The sequence below is a fragment of the Melospiza melodia genome, chromosome 1 (assembly GCF_035770615.1).
Source record: "Melospiza melodia melodia isolate bMelMel2 chromosome 1, bMelMel2.pri, whole genome shotgun sequence".
In the NCBI taxonomy this organism is placed as follows: domain Eukaryota; kingdom Metazoa; phylum Chordata; class Aves; order Passeriformes; family Passerellidae; genus Melospiza; species Melospiza melodia.
In genome coordinates, this window is record NC_086194.1 from 83,710,895 (window position 1) to 83,727,784 (window position 16,890).

General features: G+C 37.3%; 1 protein-coding gene across 1 annotated transcript in view; it reads right to left on the reverse strand.

Annotated features, from left to right (window-relative positions):
• Positions 1–16,890, reverse strand: part of RNF144B (ring finger protein 144B) — a 90,915-nt gene that overhangs the window by 71,845 nt on the left and 2,180 nt on the right. Inside the window, exon 2 of the mRNA XM_063160051.1 lies at positions 4,703–4,750. The gene's annotated coding sequence lies outside the window, so the exon portion shown is untranslated. The remainder of the gene's footprint in view (positions 1–4,702; positions 4,751–16,890) is intronic.

Consider the following 16,890-nt stretch of genomic DNA (forward strand, 5'->3'; position numbering starts at 1 on the left):
GATTCCTCCATGGAATCACTTCAAGGCACCTCAGCAAGATGGATAAAACCAAATGCTACTGCCCCGAGGATGAGAAGAAACTAAGTACTTCTGTCCTCATTCCTGTGCCAGCAATATTTGGAAACAGCAGCAGAGCAGGGATAAAGGTAGGGCAGAGGTGATAGGAGTGGGGTTATGGTAGGTGGGAAAGTTGTTGGACTGCAGTGGAGAAAGGGTGAGGATATGAAAGAGGTCTGGAGGGATTTCCAAATGTCCCTAGGGAGTGGGTACCAGCAAGGGATTAGAGGGTTATGAGAGGGGTAGAAGGTTTAGGAGCAGCCAGGGACAATTTGTGCTTGTAGTAGGTTTTCTTTGTCTCCTTTCCCCCTAACCTTCCCCATTCCTCCTCACAATCTGACCTCAGTACAGCAGATGCCTTAGCCTATTGCTTTTCAACATGTTGCTTTTCATCTTCTTTCCCTATCTTTTTTCCTGGCAGGAAAAGCATCCCAATTCCACCTACATCACTCTTAGATACCATTTTCCAAATATTCTTTCTCCCACTCCCCCCAAGACCATGTATGAACAATTAAGTGAACTTGATGGGACTTGGGGGAGAGAAAATTATAAAATGGACCACAATGTTCTTTCCTTGCTCTCTTTGCAAGCTGTTCTGGTCAGTTAACACTTCACTCAACATCAGTAAGAATCCTCTCTGACTAGAAAAGATTCCTTCTTGTAAATTCATAGCCCCCCTTTGAACAGTGGATATTTTGAGTCACCAAGTGTCAGGAACCTGAAAGAAAAGCCAGATGGGAATAGATCACTCTTGAAACAGTTCAACTAGATCTCCTGCTCTTGGGCCCACTACATCATTACATTTCTTTACTTCCAAAAATTCCACTTGGAGGCAGAATGTTTTGTACAGAACACCACCACCAAGGGCTAAAAATAAGTTGCATATACCTGTGACTGGAAACAGTACATCAGGGCCAGGAAAATACAAGAAAGTGGGGAATGTATGACAGACAAAGAAAGTGTTTTAAGTAAAATTACCCTGCTGCTGCTGCTGCCAATATTATTTAAGACAGAAAAATCTCCACTGGTTTCTACAACGTTGGTCCCATAAATAAACTATCTGTCAGCCTTTATTTAAAGTCTCATTTGCTGCCTTGATGATTGACTCGCTATTGGGAAAAAAAAGCCCTTCATTTTTCTAAATAAGCAGCCTACTCGTTCTCTACAAAGTCTACACTTGAAACAAGTGTACATTTGTGTCTATGTAAAAGCTTTACATATTGAAAGAACAGTTGAACTAATTTTGGCTCATAATTTCAGACTTCCCTCTGACAATAAAAAATTATGCTACCTAGAGTGATGTAAATTGGGTACTATAATAACTAATTCAATTTTTAATGTCTCTCCCTTTCTCTAATATCAATTACCTTCTGCAACACCATGCTGTCCTTGAAAAATACTCAAAAAAATTCTGCACAAGAACCATTATACAAGGAAAAATCAAGAGGATGTATGAAAAAAATATATCTATTATATTTTTATATATCTATAAAAATATAATAGATGTATTTTATATATATATATTTATTAAAATATAATAGATATAAAAATATATCTATTATATTTTACAGACTACAAGACTCTGTAAACCAAGACAACAAGACCACTGTTCCCCTACAGCTTATAGAGAGGCCCTTTTTTATGGTTTTTTTCCCCATCAGCATAGAGTAGGTTTTATAGGTCCTCCTCTCCCACCAAATCCACTAACTAGGCATCAACTAACACTGGAATAAACATACTCAGTCCATATATCAGCCAGTATAAGATGGCAAAGCCTCTTTGGGCTGCACTAGAAATTCAGACCAACTAAGAATCATTTTTGACATTCATGAAATATATAATGTTCGGCCCTTTTTTGAAAAGCAAGTCCAAAGTGATTGAAAAACACTTCCAAAGAAGCATAGCTATATTTTACATTCATCTCTGGATACAGCAATCACTTTTATTAGATTGCAAGGCTGACTTGGGCTTTATAATGCAGGGGGCAATTATAAACTAACCACCATGTAAGGAAAGACATTTAAAGGTGGACAGATAAGCAGAAAGAAACATAAACCATGCACTTAAGCTATCTTAAAATAAACCACTTGGAAAGGGAACATGAAAAAAATCTTTACTGCTAATGAAAAAAATGTATAAAAATTTAAGCCAGCAGGATGCCTACATATAAAGGCAACACTTCTCAAAAATTCAAACACTTGCTATGTAACAACAGGCTATATTCCTCTCCTTTCAAATACATTGATTTATTTTTTTCTTGAAAAGGGAAGCCTTAAACTATTCTAATGAAAATAGTGGTTTTGATTGTTTAATTCAAGATACCAAAATGCCTCAGACATATCCTTGATGACAAACATGACATTGTATTCTTTTCCTTTAGTCTAAGGAGCCCTCTAGTGCTCACTGACGGCAACCATAATATATTATCTCAAATAAGTAAGGAACTTCCTTGAAATTCTCTGCCTATTAGCTCTACCAAACACCTCCAGCTAAGGGGGAAAAAAATGAATCTGAGGCACTGGATGATACATCTACATGAAGCAAGTAACTTAAATTCCATATTTTGCTATTTGGAAAATATGTTTACATTGCTTTCTTATAATTTCAAAGGACTCATGGGTTTAAACAACATTTCAGTCATCCACTAATAATTTTAATAAACTAATGAGTTTATTTATATATAGAAAAAGAGCCTTCAGTTTTCAAAATGATTCAGCTCTCTCAGTCACCACTGATGAAAGTCAGTGACTAATGAGCCACACTGCAATCATCTCCAGAGAATATTTTTTTCCACAGTGGTTCTATTCAGGTAAGTCCATGAAGGACCACCCCATTCCACTTTAAACAATTAATTCACTTTAAACAAAAGCCTCCAGATCATGTTGTAGAGAAAAGGTGCTATTAGCTTAAGACTTCTTATTCATTCACATGCCCCACTCCCTCATTTGGGTCAACAAAACTGCCTGTGGACATGAGCTGTGAACCACACCACAACATTCCTCAGTGCTACCACAGGCTATAGAAAAAATATATAGAGACTATGGCTTCAAGTTCCCTATCCACCATCTGAGAAGGGATTTTAACCAATTTCCCCACTGAAAAGAGCTGCAAGACAGAGATATGGCAATCCATAAAATTGCACAAAATCTTCTTACATTTTGTCTGGAGGAAGTCTACTGATAGACTAATTTGATCCACTCTGTAATGTCCAATATCCTGAGTTCCTGTTCCTAAAAAAGTTTCTTTTAGCAGCACAGTACTTGTTATTGAATCTTCCAACCCCCACCAGTAACAATCACATAATGGATTTACCAGTGAAGGGTGGTTGCCAGCTATCCTACAATGAATACCATTCCCATTTTTAAGGGGAAACTGATTCTAATCCAAGCAGCTGTAATATTAGAATGAAGTTAATACAAAATTGTAACTAATTTCCTTTTCTTATCCTAATATCAGAAATTTACTGTCACTTATACCTTAGAAACACTGTTTAGTCAACTGCAGTCAGAATTCAGATGTGAAAAAAATACACATTATCTGCACTTTGAATCTAAGAAACTACTTACACTTACGTATACTTACAAACACATGCCAGTATCATACAAAAGTCCGTGCCCAGACTCTGTAGGAAGCTTTCAAAAAAAAAAAAAAAAAAAAAAAAAAAAAAACCAAAAAACCTGTGAAGCTCCCCAAAGTACCAAAGCTCCCCTCTAATTTGGCTGAGGACCTATATATCTTCTACTTACTGAGGGACAGACAGAGCCTTTGGTCTTAGCAACAGCAAAGTGTTGGATATAAGACTGCCACCTTAGAGACATGAAACTTGCATGGGAGATTATGAGATTTCTTCAGCTTGCACAATTCTGGACTCCAGCATGCACCCAAAATTGTCCAGGACAAAGTACTTCTATAACCTGAGCCAGGAGTAGGGAATGTGTGTGTCTAGAGGATAATGAGATGGCAAAAATAAAACTACTGTGTTCTTTAAGTTATTACTTGTATTGACTAAATGGTTACACTGGTACTTCTACAGCACTTGATACAGCTCTTAAAAGTGAATTTTTAAAAGTTTCTCAACCTGAAGGATCTGTGTTGTCAGCAAGAGAGGCAATTCTTCATCTACACCAAAGCATTTTCTTTAGGGAGATAATGCAATAAATGTCAAAGTATTATGATATTTTATTTCTGCGTCTTTCATTATTTGTAGTAGTTTTTTATATCCACAGCATGACTGAAATTGAAAAAGGGCTAGAAATGTAATGCTGCAGTGAGATAAAAGCTAATGCATTAAATACTCTAACAAAAATATTATATTTCTATAATTACTTCATTTTTAGAAAGACTGTGCAAAAGTTTTGAGAATAAAGTTTGGTAGCAAAGACAGGCCCTCTGACTAAACTGATATTCATCCTCGAGATGTCATTTCAAAGTCCACCTTTAGATTTGCTTTAGTATAATGTTATATTACGTGCAATCAAAATCACTGCTAAATTAACAGGATTAGGAGGTGTAACATCTGCCTTTGTTTGAGTTCTGTTAGGCAAGCTGGACAGATGAAAAGCCACACAGTGACTTTTTGTTCACTCTTCCATTAGGAAGAATATAGAATATTTAACACAGTCTTAATTCCCATATGTTTACTTACACAATTCTCTCTTCGGGGACTTGAAAGGATATTTCTGTGTTGCAGTCACTGTAAGAACAAGAAGTGTAAATTATTTTAAATATGGAATGAAAATGTTAATTTACTTAACTCAGTTACAGAACATTTGTGCAAAAGCTTTAGAAATGTTCATAACATCCTGGCATTAGCAGAAGCTGGTTATCTAAAAGTAAATGAAATTTATGTTTCCTATTAAATCAGTAAAATTATCTAGGGAATATAAGAAAAAGGAAAATACATTAAATCCTGTAGTGAATTCAGGTCTATGGAATCATTCTGTTGAGGTCATTGATGACAAGGTCAAAGCACATACAACTTCACCAAGAACAAAAATACCAAAGAAAACCTTGTTTTCCCAAAGGAAATTTACTGCTACTTTACTATTATTATATTTTCCCATGTAAATTAGAGTTCAATTCTCAGTGTCCTGTTATGATTTCTCTCTTCCTGTAACCTCCATTAGAAAATGAAATGCAGCATGAAAGAAAGCAGACTGACACTAGAACAAATTAATTATGATGCTCTGACAGAGGGGATTGGATTGTTTTATTATATTAATGATAATACAGATTAATTTTGAAGAACCCTACTGGTCCTAAGTCACAGAAACTAGAAATGCCACAAGATTTTGTTGAAACAAGCAATGATTTCCAAGGTCAGGGAAGAACTTTGTATGCCATTATTTGACAGGAACATTTTCAAATACTTTCATGACTCAAAAACATGTCTGATGGCTGCTCTCAGGTCAACTGTCACAAACACAGTTTTATTTTCACCCTGACATAGCCAAAACTATCAACCAATCTATCCCCTGAGAAAGAGATAATATACCAAATTCATTCAACATTTTGTCTTCTCCTCCTTCAAAAAAGGTCAGGGTAAGGAAAAAACCATGCACCACAGATCCCTGTTGAGAGATGACTCTGCAAAGGTCAACTCAAGTAAGCAAGCATATTTTCTTCACCTGAAAACTGAAAACCATAGCATCTTCTGCAAATGCTTTAAAAAGAACTGTAACTCTGTAGTTACAAAGGTTACAAGTGCTTCTGTCTTCATCTTTTAATAGTACATTGAACAAAAATAATTTGCAAGCTGTAGCTTCACACTTTCTGTTCCACGTTGGATTAATGACCTATTTTTCTTTTCCACTTCCCAGAGAGGTTTCAGAAATGAATGCATTTTCCTTCTGCAATCAAAAAGGTTTATGGATCTCATAAGACTCTACATTGATCTCTTCAAATGCCTGTTAACATTACATGTGAAAGATGAGGAGATTTATATGTTTGCCTGAGATGCTTTCAACCCATTTCAAGTGAAATAAAAGTCAGACATTAAAAGTTTTACAACTGTTTCATGTAAAGTCAAGTGTGAACTGAGCTCGTAGCTGAAACTGAAGCTCCTTCAAATTCTGTGGAACCCAGAACAAAGCAGGGAGATGCTGCACAATGGCAGTACATGCTACAGCCACCATCCTGCCTAGAAAAATCAGTCTGTAGCCCTGTACTCAATGCTCACTTCTTGCTATGAAAGCTTTAAAGAGAGCAGCCACCAGATCTTCAAAGGCCTCACATTGGAAACTGGTTGAATCATACAGAATTAAGAATGATGGGACATTAAAATTCAGCATTTCAGAGCAAATCATAATAGCAAACAACCAGAAAAGCAGCCAAACTCTTGGACCTTCCAGAGGCAACTGGAGTGCTCACATCTCAGCAGTGGCTGCTCTCCTGGTCCAGCAGGGCAGTTCTGAGCACAGCTCTGCAGTGCTGAGGGGCTGCCTGCAGCTGTGCACAGACTTTAGACAAGCATAATTTTGATTCCCTGCATTTACAGCATTGTGCCTCATGGTAACATATCACATGAGAAGCAATATTTGGCACATGAATCCCCAATATTTAAATAACATTATAAAACCTGATTTTATGCACTTATTATGACTAAAATACACTCAAAAATTCCCACAAAAATACACTCAAACTTTTAGGGTGCCTTCAAAGCTCAAATTTACCAACATTGACATAATAAAAAAGAAAAGAATGTATTAGAACTTGGCTCCATACATTAGAACCAGCAAGTTTTCTCTTCTAAAATAAACCTAATTGGAAAGGCAACAGGATTTGGGAGTTTTTAAAAGTGCTCTTTGCAGAAGTCTTTATATAAATTTAACTATTTATTTAATGAAGAAGTAGTGGAGGGAAAACAAACTGTTCTGGAAAGTTGTCCAGCTCCACAAAGCTTCGCTGTGTACTTTCATATCTGTGGCTCACATGGCATAGCTGAGCCCTCTTTAGGTACTGGGAGACTGTTTTAAGTTCTTCCTGGAGCCTTTTTCAGGCTGAACTACCCCAACCCTCTCAGCCTGGCCTCATATGGAAGGTGCTCCAGGCCTCAGATAGTCCTTATGGCCTTCCACTGGACTTGCCCCAACAGATCCACATCTTTCTTATGCTGGGGTCCCCAAAGCTGGACACAGCACTCCAGGTTGGGTCTCACCAGAGCAGAACAGAGCAGAGGGGCAGAATCCCCTGCCTCAACATGCATCACACTTCTTTTGATGCAGCCCAGAATGCAACAGGCTTTCATATTCAGTTTTTCATCCAGCAATTCCCCCTAGACCCTCTCCACAGGGCTGTTCTCAATCCACTCATTGCCAAGCCTGTATCCATGTTTGGGATTGCCCCAGCCCAGGTGCAGGACCTTGCACTTGGCTTGATGAACTTCATGAGGTTTGCACACTCCCACCTCTCAGGTCCCTCTGGATGGCATCCCTTCCCTCCAGCCTGTTGACCTCACCACACACAGTTTGGTGTCATCAACAAACTTGCTGAGTTGGTCTTGCTTGTACTACTCAAGTACCAACAGTAGTCCTAAACCAAAAATAATGTCAGTGAACAAAGAACCCACTGTTTTCTCAGAACACCTCCCCCCTTTCCCTTGTTTATGTCATCAGGTTATCTGAGTTGAACTTGAACTAACAGCTTTGTATCCCAAACTCTTCTGTCAGAGGGCCAAGGGAAGAGAACAGCCAATGAACAGGCAAATGACAAATGAGTGCTTGGTGGCACTTATCCAGAAGATGCATGTAGAGAGGCGGGAGCTCAGTGAATCCACACACACCAATATTCTGGATGAGGGAGGTCCTCAGGGGCCTTCAATTCCCTCCTGCCACCCCAAGGGTGTCACCACATACACACTTGTGATTTCTCTACACATTGTGCCAGTGCTTCTGCCTGTGCTTTAATTCATTCCTGCACCCTTTCATTCCCTAGTGGGATCTCCTGAGCTGCTGGACAACAGACCATCACAGCTCCCTTAATTCCCAGGCAGCAGCTCAGGACAAAGTAGCACATGCATGTGTCTCCTGAGAATAAAGAACCAGGATACAAAGTGCACAAGAAGAGTCAGAGGAAATGAGCATGTAATCAGTGCTGGAGGGCACTCTGCACACTCTGTGACTTTTTTCATGCTTGCCTTTTACAGCTTTTGTAAATTAACACACTTAGCAGGCTGGTGGGAATTTGAGTCACCTGTAACAAAAAAATCAACGTATTCAAATGTTAAAAGCAAGCAAGTATAAGTTTCAGGTTTTAAGAGATATTAGAATTGTAATTTATTTTGTTTTATTCATAACACTATGTCCATGTATACTATGTAAAAAATCTAATGTTTTATTCAGTATTTAAAGTTATTCAATGAACTATTATTCATATTACTTTACATTTGTTTTTAAGACCCAAGTCAGCTAATCTCTGTGGATACTGCAAAATCTGATGATTAAGTCTGACTTTATTAACACACAAAAAAAAAGAAAAATATTTCATAAGTGCTAAAATATCCCAGAAGCATTCAAAATAATTAAAACAGCGGTTCGTTTTGTTAATAACAAAGTAGTTCTTATTAAATCTTCCCTTTATGACAGAAAGGAAGATTTATAACTTTTTTTATTCAAAAGCAAGTCATTAGAACTGTGAGGACAGAAAGAAATGAAATTCTACTCAAATTTGTACTTTGTTATTTTAAATATTTAGAGTTAATATGTCTCCAACACCTTCCAATCTGGTGCAACTGTGGGCTTCCCTGAAAGAAGAGCTCCTACTTGCCTTGTTCCCCCTCATCTCTCTCTTCCTTAACATCCTCTCCACCAGACCTGGTAACAGTGCAACCACAAAGACAGTCCTGCTGATTGGCCTGACAGAAGATTTAGTCAGTCTTCTGCCAACCTTTGAAAAAGAAAAATCATTTTCACCAGACCAGTTTACTGGACTTGCCCCATCAACAGAGGAAGTATATGAATTGGCACCAAAATGTAACAGAAATCCCCTTCTTCCTATGGGAATGGCAGTTGTACTAGACAGCTTCATATCCAGCCACAAGCTCAGGGCATAGTTTTAAGCCAAAACTGATCTAATTTCATCTTGCTCCCCAAAAAGAAAGAGGGTCCTGACTTCTATTTGTACCAGAATAGCACTGGCGTAGGCACGTGATCTGCAAGGTCAGAGCCTTAAACAGCAAAAAACCTGATCCCTCTCCAACTGGTCCATGTCTATTACCCACTTAATCTTGTAGCTAATAAATGCTAGAAGTAGCACAAAAGAGGGCAGCAGCACTTGGTGAGAGGCCAGGAGGAGGACAGAGACACAAGCACAGACTGAAGGTATTTCTATGCAATGTTGAGGAGAAGGGCAATTCCTCCAAGGCCCAGAGTAAGGTAAGGAAGGAGAGCACCTCCACCTCGTGAGGCCAACAGGCACCAACCAGCACATTCATTCTCTGTATCCTTGCACAGTCCCTTGTGATGGATGAATAGTCAGGCACATGAGAAACTTCTTTGTGTTTCAGTGGGTTCCACAGTTTTCACATCCTTCCACTCCCCAGTATTGTGCATTTTCCTCTGACAGTTTAATGAATGGCAGAGTGATCCTGCTGAAGCAGCACCACTTTTGCAATAAATAAATAGGAGTTCTCTTCCTAGTCCATTGCTATTTTAAAAAATAAATAAACCAAATAATTTCACTTAAGATGTTTTGTTGTTTTTTGGTTTGTTTTCTTCCCATCTTCATCTCATTGTACACTAAAAGGATCTGGAAATCTACTGCCAAACAAACGTGCAATAACTCTACATGCAACATTTGTCCCTTCATGCCTCTCCTCATCAGCTATAAACATAGATTAATTCATTTTTTCAATTACCTACACATTTGCTTTTAAAATATCCTGCAACACCTGAGTTCTTTCTCAAATGTATCTGAAAATGTCAACTGGCACAAAAATATAGACAAATTTCCATATTATACTATATTTGCCAGAATAAAATGCAACACAGGAAGCAAAATGGGCCAGTACTCAGCTCTGCAATGATGACAAAATGCAAGCAAGCAAAAAATCTGCATTCCAAAAAACAAGTTTTAAAAGTCCCAATATGCTGTAAGGATGAAACATTTAATTTACATGAGCAAAATACAGAACAGAAATAGCTGCAAGTCTATGAAGATGACTTATTAACCCTTTACAGAAGAACCCTAAGCACAAAACCAGGTATCCTCAGAAGAATGCAGAAACCAACACCTAGTAATAATTCCAAAGAAGTTGCTTCCAACTGCACTGAACTGTTTCAATTGATTTTCATGACTGTTTCTCTGAGGTCAGGAGCAGAGCCCATGCCAAAGAACATGATCTGTTTCACTAGTCAAAAGGGAGTATTTGGTTTGGGAAGCTTCAGGAATGTTCAAGGGGGCATATTTTGGAGGTTTTTGCAGGTTACTACCAGGAAAGTTTCAGATTATTTGCTCTATATTATAGGAGAAGAAAGTGATGTGTAACTACTTACAGGTTATAAAGAAGCTCAATATGCATTACTCCACACTAAGTTTGAAAAGCAGTCAGTGTTCCCAGCCAGAACCATATAAACAAGAATGATTTGGATGAACATGTGGAATCTATCTGTATAGAATATAATCATAATTCCAGAGAAGGAAGCTTGCCTTATCCCACCACTAACTGCATTCAAAATTTCCTCTTGCACAGTTTCTCCAGTTCTGTTCCAGAGTTTCACTGTGTGAGGATCTTTGGAATCAGGAATGCCCACATGCAAAGAAGACTTTTGTACTCCTTGAAAAGTGTGGAAAGATATCAAGAATACATTCAAGAATTGCATGAATAAAGGACTCTTACAGCTTATCTGCACAAATAAATTACTCAGTATTAATTGAGAGTATGAATGTATAGTACAAATTCAAACACTCAACAACTACTTCCATGTGCAATGAGCTGAACACTCCAGTATAATGAGCATTATAATTCAGTATAATTTACATTGAACAAGAATATTCAGTAACACCCAAAAGTGGAGTCAGTGTGGAGCAACGTGTGTTTTGTACATTCTGCCTTTTCCCCCAGCAAATTCCCTTGGAAGAAGCATTTTCAGTATCAGTAAAATACAAACTTAAAACAAAAAGTAGAAACAAAACAACAAAGGAACAAATCACCAAAACTACCTCACTGTACAGTTTAACTTAACAGAGATTTCCAGGAGAGAGCACATTGCTATTTCACTGTCTGTAGACAGATCATTTACTGGGATGTTCTTGCTACTGACGCAAGTCCTGCCAAAACCTGAAGGTGTCAGGGAACACTGAAGATGTTACCCCTTTTTGCTGCCTGGCCCACTTTCTGCAGAAGATGGCCCTTGATGCAGCAAAATAAGCAATCTGTCCGTGCCTCGTGCCTCCCCAGTTCGCAGTTCCCTGAATTTGGTTTTTCTGAATGTAAGTTTGTGCTGTGCACCATCTGTGAATCACCCTGGCTGCTCAACAAGTACCCATGTTGTTCTGCTGCTCTTTGTTCAGCAGACTGAGGAGAGGAGCAGAACAGAGAACTAGACATAGTAAACTCTGCAATCACCATACCACAACTTAGAAGGGTTTATTAGCCAGAACTTTCAGGAAGATTAATTTGAAAAAGCTTTTAAAATGTATTAGTTAAACCACAACTAAAGTTTAAATGCTCTTGTTTAATTTACTTAAGAAGTAAATTTAACTTAATTTACTTTAGAATTCAAAACAAAAGTCAATTCCAAATAAAAGAACCCATAACAGATTTGAATGTGATTTAATTGATAAACTTTTGAAGTTAGCTCAAATGAAAAATAAAGAATGTTCATGCAGCAATTTAGAATATTTTTCCTGAATGTTGCTATGTATGCAAGCTGAGAGACTGCTATTCATTTTTTCTGAGACAGAAAATGCAGTAAAGACAGAGGGCTGTGTTTAGAACTGGGCAGGAAGGTAGCTATGAAGAAGTGTGAAGCGAAAGCATTTCAAGTAAGTATTTTTGTAAGGCACTTGCAAATATGACAAAAATCGCTCTGTTGCCTAGCTCATTTTTCAGCTGAATTACTTAACCAGATGGTAAGCCAAGATATGTGACCTTCTATGCCAAGTAAGGTCACATATCTGGGTTTTGGGGGTTTTTTCAATACAGTTTAAAAGTAAAAAATACTCTGAAAAGACAAGCAAAACTTTTTTGGAAAACTAAAGGTGAATGCATTTTCTAAAGGATAATTGCTTAGTCAATGAAACACACAAAAGAGATGTAATCTAACAACACTCAGACTTCTAAGAAAATGCATATATGATACCACCCCTGTATTATTGATCATTCTGATGCATATTGCAGGCCAAATTCTACCTTGCAAAGTCACCTCTTAAACACACCAGAAAAAAAAACCCCAGAAAATGACATATGTATGCACATTTTAAATAAGAAATAGCCACAACATAACAAAGTTCTTACTCTAATGAGAGCCATGGCATTTGTTTTTAATAAGCCTTAAGTTGTGTAGTTAATGCTAGATCCTGCTTCACTGTTCAGCATCTGCATTCCCTCACAGCAAAGCCTGCTGCAGATTAGATGGAGGCTTAAACTTACAAATTGAACTGACATTTACAAGTCAGAAGTGACACACAGAAACTCTGCAATTGAATCACTCAGTCTGGGTACACTCCCAGCTGGCTTCAGTAACAGGATACATCAGATTGCAATTCACCATGGACAAAAAGACTTTTCTCACAATTGCTACATCCAGGACTTTGTTAAAACATTGGAAAGATTTTATGAGGCTTTAGGACCTGACAGATCTTATAGCAAATTTTAAGGAAAATTAAGCAAACTGTTAGTGTTTCGGACATGTTTACTTTTAAAGCCCAAAATGGCAAGTGTTATAGAACAACCAGACCTAATAATATTAGGTAGTACTGTCTTATATAAAGCTTTAAAAACTGTTACAGAGATATCAGCTATGTTACATTTTTAAGGTCTACAATCCTGCACAACTGTAGAAATCTTGAGTATGTGAATAATCCATCTTTATATGGTGAGCAAATCAGGAAACCGCTCTCATAGGTATTTAAAGCATTGGGGTTTCAGGACCTGTTTCTGAGAGGCAGACTTCTTCCAACACATCAGAGTGTTCAAGTTACAAAGCTCCATGTGACCAAGGGTCTTCTAATCAATGTGCAATCCACCACCAAAAAGTCTAATTCTCATGAGTAATAGAAGCTGCTTTACATAGTGGGTGTTAAGTATTTCCCTTAAGGCCTAACTCAGCATCCAAGGAAGCCTCATCCCACCAAAGGCAGCAAGCAAGTGTAGTAGGTATTTATTAATTTGTACTAATTTACAGCAGTTTAAGGGCACAGCAGTATAAGCCTCACCAAAACATAGTAACCAGCACACCAGTCTTTCAAAACAACATAAAGCAGCTAATAGTAAATTAGAAACAGACATCAAAATTTGAAAATGCTTTTTCAATTTTTTATTTCCAAAGTAATTAAACCCTCAATGAGAAATGGCCAGGCTAAAACTGTCAGATTATACAGTTGTGTTTCTATAACACCAGTCTCTTTCTCCAGCTACATTTCAAATGGGAAAAGCATACAATTTTTTTTTTAATGAAAACCAGCCAAAGTATTTTCCCATAAGCTTTCCAGGAAAGTCAACCTCTGGACTAAAACCAAACATAAAACCTTCATCAGGAAAGGAGAATATTTCATTAAATTGTGAATACGCAAAGACAACATTCAGACATAACACGATGGAGAAAATCCTTATGTAACTTTCCACTTAGCAGCTACTACAGACTACCACCTACTATAACAAGAACATAACATAATCATTTATTTCCAAAAATTCAACTGAATTCAAGGCAAAGGCATTATATTGTGTGCTGTCTACCACTGTCTGAGTTTTGTACATTAATCTTCAGCATCAGGAGTGAATGATCAAAAGGGATGAGAATGAATATGTTCTACTCCACAAAGCTACTTTTGTCCACATAACTATGCATGTTTTGTTCCAAAAAACAGTAGATAATTTAATAGAATCACAGGATTTTGGTAAGTTTGATGGTTTTCATTTTTCCAATATTAAAGACTTTCAGCTTATTTATAAAGTAATTACTTAGAAAAGCTGAGATATTTATTTTGAAATATCTATCACCTTCCTCTAAACAGAAGAAATAATAAATATACCTGCAATAACAAAGGTTTTGTAAGAAGAAAAAGTCTGAAGTGTCTTGTAAAATTATTTATATTAAAAACTATAGGGTAAAATTTGAAACACTCCAGAAATTTTGCAGAAAATTAACAAACCCAAGGTCTATTTTACCAATTCTTAAATCTGTTAAAATTTTTGTAATGCACCTATCTGTGGATACTGGATCATTAATAAGATTTAAGTGAAATACTTGTTCTACATAATGTTCTAAATAATGCACCATCTTAACAAACATCAAAAAATAGCAGTTTTGAAGTTAATTTTGCATTTCAAGATCTACCTTAAAACCTGCTCACAATGTACATAAAAATGTGGTAGTGAGAATACAGGAGACATCAGACCTTGCATACTTTACTGTCACTAGCACCTCTTTGACCTAAAATAGGGCACCTACAGGAACAGATGTTTGGTTGCTTTGAGCTCGAATCCTGAAAAGCACAAACAGCCAAAGTTCTAAAGTCACCCTCAAAAACTGAAGAAAATAATTGTGTCACAGTTTTCATGCCAGCAAAGGATGCATCATAAAACACATCCACATTCACAAACACAGAAAATCATACTTGGAAGACAAAAGTCATCAGCTTATATCCAGTAAATGTTCAGGTTTCTATCCCAAATCCCAGCTGCCTTTCATGGATGGCAACCCAGTACTTCATCCTAACACACCAAGCTGAAGAGCACAGTGAGGCTGCTGCTTCATAGGGAGCAAAACCACCAAAGGTGTCAGAATGGGCATCAGAACAATTTCTAGATAGACTGTTCCTGTTAGCAATTAAAGGTCTTCTGGGACTGTACAGTTTGATCAGCTTAATATTCTACTGACTTTCAGGAAAGATGTTGTAAATTTCCATTTTCTTTTTCCACTGCCCACACAGTATGGATGGAAATCAGCAGACTTAGAGCCTATTTCCAGATCTGCTATTAAATAATATTCATACTATGTTAATCCTCATTTTACTAAGACATAAAAAGGAAAAAAAAAAAAAAAAAAAAAAAAAAAAAAAAAAGGAAGAAACCACTGCCTTTACCCGAGCAGCTAGTCCAAATTCAGTGTTTAGGAGGTAGTTTCACTTAGAGACACTAACTGGCAAGCTCCAACTGGTTTAAGAATTTTCCTAGCTAGTCTGTGCATTTTCTGGAAAAGCTTAACCAACTACCCATGGATGCCTGTGGGTAGCAATGTGATGTTATTCCTGGAAAGTGTATTTGTAGTGTCCACATTTCAGAAGTGGCATCTTCAAGCAATTCAGTACTCAAATTCTGCCTTCTGTGACAGCCTTGCAATGATTTTGACTTGCACAGGGATTGCTGCAACCAAAGTATTTTACAGAGCAATCCAATTTTCAGGATTTCATCAAGTAAAATAGTGTATTGATATCATCTGCACAATAAATAGGATACTAAAGCACTGATTTCCATGTAAGTTGATACTCTTTGTGTTTGGGTATTTGGACCAGAAAAGATTAGCCCAACTTTACAGGCATGACTTAAAATACAATCTACAATTCCATTGTCCATTTTGAGAACTTACACAGCTTCCATTTACTGGGCATCACACAATGTTTCATTTTTTGAGAGAGCTTCAGAATATCCCTGTTAGAGTATGGTGCTAACAGCACCAAGGTTGTGGGCTCAGTCCCCATATGGGCCATTCACTTAACAACTGGACTTGAGGATCATTGTGGGTCCCTTCCAACTCAGAATATTCTGTGAATCTGTAATTTTTTACTCCATATTATACCTACAAAGCCCAGGTACAGAAACCTTCATCATTTGTCTTTGATGACACAGGAGATGACTATCAGACTCATACATGTAGGACTTGCAACTTGTCTTCTAGTTCCATACTGAAAAAGCCTTTCCACTTTTTCAAAGTTTAAGAATTAAGCAATATTTGCTAAAACATATTTAAATTTTGTGCAAATATTTTCTAAAGTCCATCAACACATGTAAATACACTGCTTTATACTAGGAAGAACTTCAGAATGCATCTGTTATCAATGTGCAAAAAAGACTGAAATACCAAAAAGTCTGTTTAGAAGAACAATAAAATTTATGCTCCTCTTCTGTACAGAAATAAAAGCTGAGCAGCTATTTAAGATCAGTGAATTTAAGTGAGTGTCTTCCTCCACAAAGAATGGCTGATGTCCTAGTGGTAAAATTTGGGAGAAGTGAAATTCTGCAGAACTGGTTCCAGCTTTTGCATAGCAGCATCTCAAATCACTCCTATCCAGCATCTTCATCTCTTTATTCATACCAAAAGTAATGAATGTCCTTGAATTTCACTCCTGCTTGTCACAAGCAAAATTATCCACCTCGCGTTTTAACATGGGGAATTTTCTCTTACCTATTATAATTCCTGCAAGCCAGATTGCTTTATCTGGTGATTACCAAGGTGCAGTCTTTATTTTAAGCTCTGGTAAGAAAGAAATTTTTATCACCATGTCCACAGCTGCTAGTCAGGAATTATTATTTTCACAGCTTTCAGACCTTGCCACATCATTTGAATGCACTATACAATGGCACATTTCAGAATAATGAGCTTCTACAGCCAGTACATCCACTAGAAAGAATGGTGATTGATTCAGTCCTCTCAGCCTAAATGCACTCTCCCTTTT